The sequence below is a fragment of the Centruroides sculpturatus genome, unplaced genomic scaffold, assembly GCF_000671375.1.
Source record: "Centruroides sculpturatus isolate CEXI.00-Female unplaced genomic scaffold, Cexi_2.0 scaffold711, whole genome shotgun sequence".
NCBI lineage: Eukaryota > Metazoa > Arthropoda > Arachnida > Scorpiones > Buthidae > Centruroides > Centruroides sculpturatus.
Genome location: NW_019384941.1, coordinates 378,012 through 385,488, shown reverse-complemented (window position 1 = coordinate 385,488; position 7,477 = coordinate 378,012). Strand labels below are relative to the sequence as shown.

Genomic DNA, 7,477 nt, shown 5'->3' with positions numbered 1-7,477 from the left:
TAATATCACTAGAAAAGTGTTAAAAGCACATAAAATCATATTAAAATACATACATTTACAGTAAATGTTAATATAATCATCATAAATCATAGAGAACGAAATATGAAAACATTTGTGACTCTGTGTTGTCATTTTATTTAGCGGTCTTTAAGAGCTCAATATTGGCATTTTCCACAGTAGTTCCAATATCTACTGTTTAGCTTCATTGTCAGCGCCTTCGTTATTGTTAAATTTAACATAAATTAGTTTATTTTTTACTATTGCAAAATAATTTTAATAACTGTATTTGTTATTTAACCTTACAAAATCATCATATTTTATAATGTCTTAGAGCAAACCACATTCACAAATAAAGAGTCCGTGATGTACTGTAAACATCGCCAAATTGTAAACATGTATATTTACAAGTATGTGCGTACTGTACATATATTCGTAAATTTAGATTACTTTTTTCCTGTACTGTAATAAAAACTAAAATTTATTTGTTTGAAAGCTTAAAATAGATTTTTATTAATCATATATTATTAAAAATGCATTTATAATTAAAATACAGAACTGGGAATGGTTATTTGTGGTTTAGCCTAGTGACAAGTAAATTCAACTTATGTCGTTTTTCGACTTAAGTCATCTCTCCTGGAACCAATTATCGACATAAGGCGAGGTATATTGAAGATTGATATAAATTTTTTTCTTCTACTTTTTTAATCCTGAATGTATGGTGAAGTGTATTACTTTCAAACTGCAGATAGTAGCATATGGTGTTTACTGCATTCATTACATCCTTGAAAGAAGGGTTAGATGGTTGAACATCTTTGCCAATCTCTCTCTCACATTTATGGAATCATCACTTTCATTGAGCAATATTTTGATCATCCTGACACTATGGTGCAGAGTATGACATATGAATTTGAGTAATGTTAATGGTGGGATGTGTAGCCAAGGCACCACTTTTTTTTTGTCATTAAAAGAGTAAAAAAAGCCCAATTTGGTGCAAAGTAGTCAAATCAGGAGGAATCAGTTTATGTACTCCTCGAAATGCAAACTAGCACATGTTTGCATTGGACTGCATCCATTTAAAGGAATGAGTATTCTTAAACTTTAACCCCTATTTTCTGAGTGCAGTAGAATGGTCTGCTGAAACCAAAACTTTGAATTTGATTACAGATGTTGAACTTAACTTTTTTCTTAGTAAGAGAAGAAAATCCACTCTACTCAGAATAGAACATTTATTACAGTATCATTATATTGTTCATGTTGAAATATGTAAAAAAAGCAACCATTATTGGAAATAGGGTTATTTCTTGGGTAATTTACTGTTCAGTTTAATGAAATTTGGTAAAATTTTTGTTTGCTTTATTGTATGAAAATTAATGTTGTGGCAATGGCGTTTTGCCAGGACAATGGCAAAATTTGCTTTATCGAGGTTTGTTTTAAGACAAGTTGATTGTGTTATTTTTTATTTAATTGATTTATTTTTTTGCATTAAACAAATTATTTTTGTTTTTATGCTCTAGAAATTTTCAAAATGTCATTTATCATATTTTTTCCCTTTAAGTATCATATTAACTTTGTAATTTGCTTATTGAGATCTTATTAGAATGTCCATATCTCTATTGATGAAATTTATTTTGAAATGTGAAATAGGAATATTGAATTATGAAATGAACCAATTTAGATAAGGTTTAATTTTTTTAGTTTCTAGAGTAGCATTTCTCAAACTATACTGACCCAGTATTGGGTCATGTCAAAATTTTAATGGGTTGTGAAATGATACTGTCTTCTGCAGAAATAGTCGTATTACTGAAATATTTTCTAAGAACTAGGAACAATAGATACATCTGTTAAGTACTGAAAACTTTTAGTAAGTTTTTCTAATTATTAATATTGCCGTAAATTTATAAATGATAAAGTCAAGATTATAGAATGTGTGTATGTGAAATTGATTTCTTTTCTATTTTGAATAACATTAAAATAGAAAATCGTTACATGTAAGGTCATAATCATAAAGCCATTTAAGTTGCAATGATTTTGAAAATATTTTCTTGTTTATTCAAACTTTTAGGTTTATTGTTATACATAACAATAAATTATTATACAGAATGAATAATGAATTTTGGCACAAGTGGATCAATAAATGATTTTTTTTTGTGTGTGTGTGTGTGTGTACACAAAATGAAATTGGCAAAAGTTTCTTACAAACTGAAAAGTACATTTTAAAAACCAGTTCATTAAGTTTTTAAAAAAACTTGTAATATTTTTTAAAGTAAAATAGACTCTTGAATAATTTTGAAACAGTCTGTTTATTTACAGTCTTCAGTTTTACATTTTTTAATAGTTAACTTACTTTAATTTCAGTTTTTTATTATTGAAATGTTTTTCTTACAAATCGAAATTGGCAGGAACTGCTCTTAATAGAAAATGTACTTAATTAACGTTACATTTCACACATATAAGTTATTATCAGTAATGCATAATTGTATTTTGCTGTATAATATATAGTAACTCCAGTTTACCAGTTGTTTCCTTTTAATTTTATATTTTAAACATTCAGGTTGCAGAACCATTACAAACAAATGTATTGAGCAAAAAAGTTTGAGAAACACTGTTCTAGAGCATATGCGAGAAAATTATAAATTTATAAGAACACAGAGGTGTGAGTTGGTTAATTCTGGACATTTTGTAAGATCTGTGGGTGTTCCCTATACTGCTCTGCCATTATCAGTTTTTGATGTGCTTTCCTTGAGGCAGAACTTTAACTCTACAACAAAGTTTCTACTGCAGGAGTCTTCATTGCAGAGATTCAAGAGAATTTTGTTTCACACTCTGGCATACTTTTCAGTCTTGCAATAGTCTTTCAGTGTTCTATTGAGAGACCAATTTCTGTAGCTTTTAAAAGCTACAGAAATTGATGGGTGAGACATCTGGGGATTTTACAGGAATGGATGGAAAGGAGATCATCCTGATAAAGGTCTCCACTGCTTTCCTAATGTAGTAGGCTACTGAAGACTTGGTTTGACTGGATGCTTTTTTATATGTATCCACACTCTTGACACTGCTGTCCCATAATCTTGATCTGAAAGTAGACTGCATTGATATTTGCATTTATTTTCACATGGATGATATAAGTTTGCCATAAGCACAATTCAAGTTGTCATGAATTCTTTGAAGAAAACACACTGCACTGCCTGACAAGATTGGAGCTACATGTTGCCCCCCCTTTTTTTAGAAAATTGAGCACAACTTTTTGTGTATTCATTGGTTTTGTGCACATTTTCAAGATTAAGATATTCATAAATAATCCCTTTCACTGTAGCTTGTGATATTTTCACAAGCTTCAGTCTTTTGGACAAACTACTTTGTGTAGCAGGATTCTTCTTGAGAATACTGGCATGGATTTGTTGGGTCTTCTCTAAAGAATGGATTGGCTGGGATAACATCTTTGCTGTTTCTTAGGAGGCATATAGTTTTCCTGAAGCACCCAGTTGCACTTTTGAATAATACTACCTATACTTGATTTACTTATGTGAGAACTTTTTCTGAACACTTTTTTACTAAATACACAAATTCACACCGAAATGCTAATTCCAGCAGTAAATGAGCAAAAATAAACTTTATATAGCGAGCATGAAGGGAGGTTGCGTTAACTCCAACTATATTCCAGTTCCACAATTGTGGAAGTACTATTTACAATACCACAAAGCATAACAATAATTTTTGACGTGTAATTATGCATTTAGCTGTAGGCAATGTAAAAGAAACAATTTTCCTTATCAAACATCGTTTATACATTAAGACATCAGGCTAACTTTTACAACACAATATATTATATTATTAATGAATTTATTTATAGCTTATAGTTAAAAAACAATTTATTTATATATTGTAATATGTAACAATCTTTGTATTCAAAAGCGTTTAAATGTTTAAAAATTAGAACACAGCTATATTCGAAAACTAAAAGTTTTCAAAAGATAGAACTGTTTTTTTTTTTTGGTTGTATGCATTTTTCCCAACAAGGGCCTCTGAAAGACTGCCAAAAATGTTTGAATATTAAAGTTTATTTTTGTTTATTTACTGCTGGAATTAACATTTAGGTGTGAATTTGTGTGTTTAGTATGTAGTTCCAATTTATGTGTGCCAGTTTTTTTTTCACTTTTTTACTATCCTGAAAAGGCTATATTTGGCATTGGATAGTCCAAGTCCACAGATGCTCCTCTTTCCAACATGCTGTTATTTTTATTGGCCTAATTGTTTTTCCTCCTGGCATTTAAAAAAAATTTTTAATATTCCAGAAAGTTGGCTGATTTTTATGTGCCCACATGATTTGGTTCATATTTGCATAAGAAATTTTCCAGTATTAACTGATTCAACCTCTGTATTACTCAAGTCTGAAAATTGGTGATGATTATTTTTTCATATTGTTATTGCAATTTTTAAAATTGAAAATGTTTTGAAAATTAACTTCAAAAAGCATGATTTTAAATTAGTATTGATTATAAAATTATTCAATAACAGTTAAATAATGGTTTGTGGTTTTATTAGATACAATCAATGTTTGTGATAAGATAAAGACAACAAAAAGAATCATCTTATTAAAATTGAAGTTGTTGTCCATAGATATTTTAAGATAACTATTTGCAAATACTCAAAACATTTTATTTTTTTACTTTTTTTATATTGTCTGTATATATATTTATATGCTTTTAAATATTAAGAATTTAAAATAAATATATTTTTGGGGACTTTTTCAAGTGATGATCTGTCTATTGTTAGATGTATAAAAATTAGGAAGAATATAATAAATATGTTTATATAAAATTGAAATTAAGATGAGTTCATTAGTTTTTATAATAAAGCTTATTAGAACACAGAATGAAAAGAAATTTAAGTTATAGATCAAATTTCTTCTACAATAAACAGTTTTTTTGTATTGCTATTCATTTTCAAGAGCTATTTCTGATTTATATGTTTAGACTGATTATTTCTTGATTATAGATCTAGCAATAAGACATGAAAAATAACTGAATTTTTCAATATAATTGTAATAAGAATAAATCCTCTGATGTTTTGTCTCTCTTAAAATATATACTTGGTAGAGTCAAAAATAAACCAAATTTGTAATATAATTTTTATTATACTGACAGTACAAATATTTATAGAAGACTAACCAAAATGAACATCTGCATCTACATACATCTGTTAAAAATGGCAACCATTTATTAAAATAGTTGTGTAGCCTGTTCTGTGTTATCTTCTTGAGTGCAATCACCACAGCATTTTTTTCTCTTTCATGTACTGATTTGAATTTGTGACTTTTCAGAAGTATTTTGATGCATATCATTATTTTGATGGTAGTCTTCTTTAAATACTTGTAACATAATAATAATATTTATATTAAAAGTTTGGTTTATTTTTTATATTACCCTACCAGATATATTTTCTGAAGTAGAATCTTTTAGGTATGTATGTATGTACAGTACATATATCTGGAGGAAATGGCTACATGTCACTTTTTATGGCAGTATAAATTAACACTGATAGAAGTGTAAAAAATAAATATTGTTGTATACTAGATCTGTGCTACTCAAACTACAGATCAGCATTGGTCCCTAAACAGTTTATTACTGGGATGTGAGATTTTACTTAAAATTCATAATTTTATATATTACATTAATAAAACTGTCTTTTAGAAAATGTTGTTTTATTACTTTTTGTGATTATTTAAATGTTTAATGTCAGAGGTGGATCAGCAATCAAAATTGCCCTGAAAAATTACATAATGCCCAACAAACCCATTTTTTCAAAATGATTATAACCAAAGTTTTTTTGTTTTTATTGTCTAAAAATTAAAATTAAAAAATTGCATTTGAACTGTGCTTTCTTCATTTTATAATTATTTTTATTTCACAAAATATACTGATCCACAAGGGATTGGAATGAAGAAAACTGATCCAGGAATACTGAAAGTTTGAGAAGCACTGTACTAGATTATAAAATATGAGTTTAATTATAATTAAAAATGAGTATAAAACAATCTTAAATTAAACTTTATTTTTTAATTTCAATTATGTGTTACTACAAAATATATATATATATATAATCAATATCTTTGTGTAATTTATATATTTATAATATTGAAGTAATATTGAATGCAAATTATGATTTTCTATAAAATGTAAAATTAATTATATAATATGAAAATATTAGTTTTAAACATTTATTTCTTAACTGAAAAGTTAAAGCTGTTTCAGTTTATTTTGAAATGATTTTAACTTCAAAAACTATAGTAATTCATTAAAATATTACATCAATATTTTTGTTAGAGTTGACATAAGCTTGAATTTAATTTTTTTTTAAATAATAGAAATCAAAATGCTGATATATTGTTTGTTCATTTTCAAATTAAATTTTATTCATTAAATAACATTTAAGTTTATATAATATAATAGCAAAATAAGGAAATTTTAATGATTATTTTGAATTTAAATTAAATATTTCAAATTATTAATGGAGAGTATTATTGAACGTGATTATTAAAATTGGAATGCAATGAATTAGTTAAATTTTTATATCTTTTGTTTCATTGATCTAACATTTTCAATTCCTGTAAAAATTAATTTAAAAAATTATAAACTCCCTTTTGTAATATCTGTTATTGTGTTAAGAATTGTCCCCTTTATCGATATCCTCACTGCTTTCCTTAACAGAACAATCCCAGATGTATTAGACAGAAACTCTTTAGACAGAAATTCAGATCAAAAGTAAGGCTGTTATTTAATGTATTTAGAATTTAAATGATTTTTTTAAAAAGTGTATTTTTTATCCTTATTATTGCAAAAATATTTTTAAGATAGGTATTAAAATAATACATACTATAAATATAAAAATATAATGATGTGGTTATAATGTTTGTCTTTAGAGTTCAAGCAATATTTCCAATGCCTGATCAGTCTGCTTTGCAAGACAAGAGAATGATTAATCTAGTCTCTTATGCCAAAAAAGTTGAAGGAGATATGTATGATTCTGCAAAGAGCAGGGTGAGTTTTATGAATTGAAAAGAAACAGTTTTTCTTAAAATAAATAAATAAAACAATTTTTGTATCAAAATGGGAAGTTTTAAAATTTTAAATAATAATATAAATTGAAGTTATTTACTTTAGTTCATAAGAGATTAATTAGTATTTTAAAACTCTTTTCAATGTTTTGCTAATTTGTTGTTTGTTATGGAATGTGGTTGTTTCACTATACAGTAGATCCCCCTATAAGACGGTAGATACGTTCCGTTCTTTATGAATCAATTTTGTAGGAATCATAGTTTACGGACTACGGCTGTTTGAAAGGTTTTCTTTCATAAAATTAATCGATTCTAGACTAATTCGACTCAACATTTCCAAAATACGTATATTTTTTTGAAAATAATCCGTATAAACTACGTTATAAACAAAAAATTGTAGGATTGCTTACCGAGTGTGTACCG

The 7,477-nt window shown here is 26.9% G+C and overlaps 1 protein-coding gene across 1 annotated transcript in view; it reads left to right on the top strand.

Moving 5' to 3' along the window:
- Positions 1-7,477, top strand: part of LOC111632129 (CREB-binding protein-like) — a 68,959-nt gene that overhangs the window by 43,389 nt on the left and 18,093 nt on the right. The window lies entirely within an intron of this gene.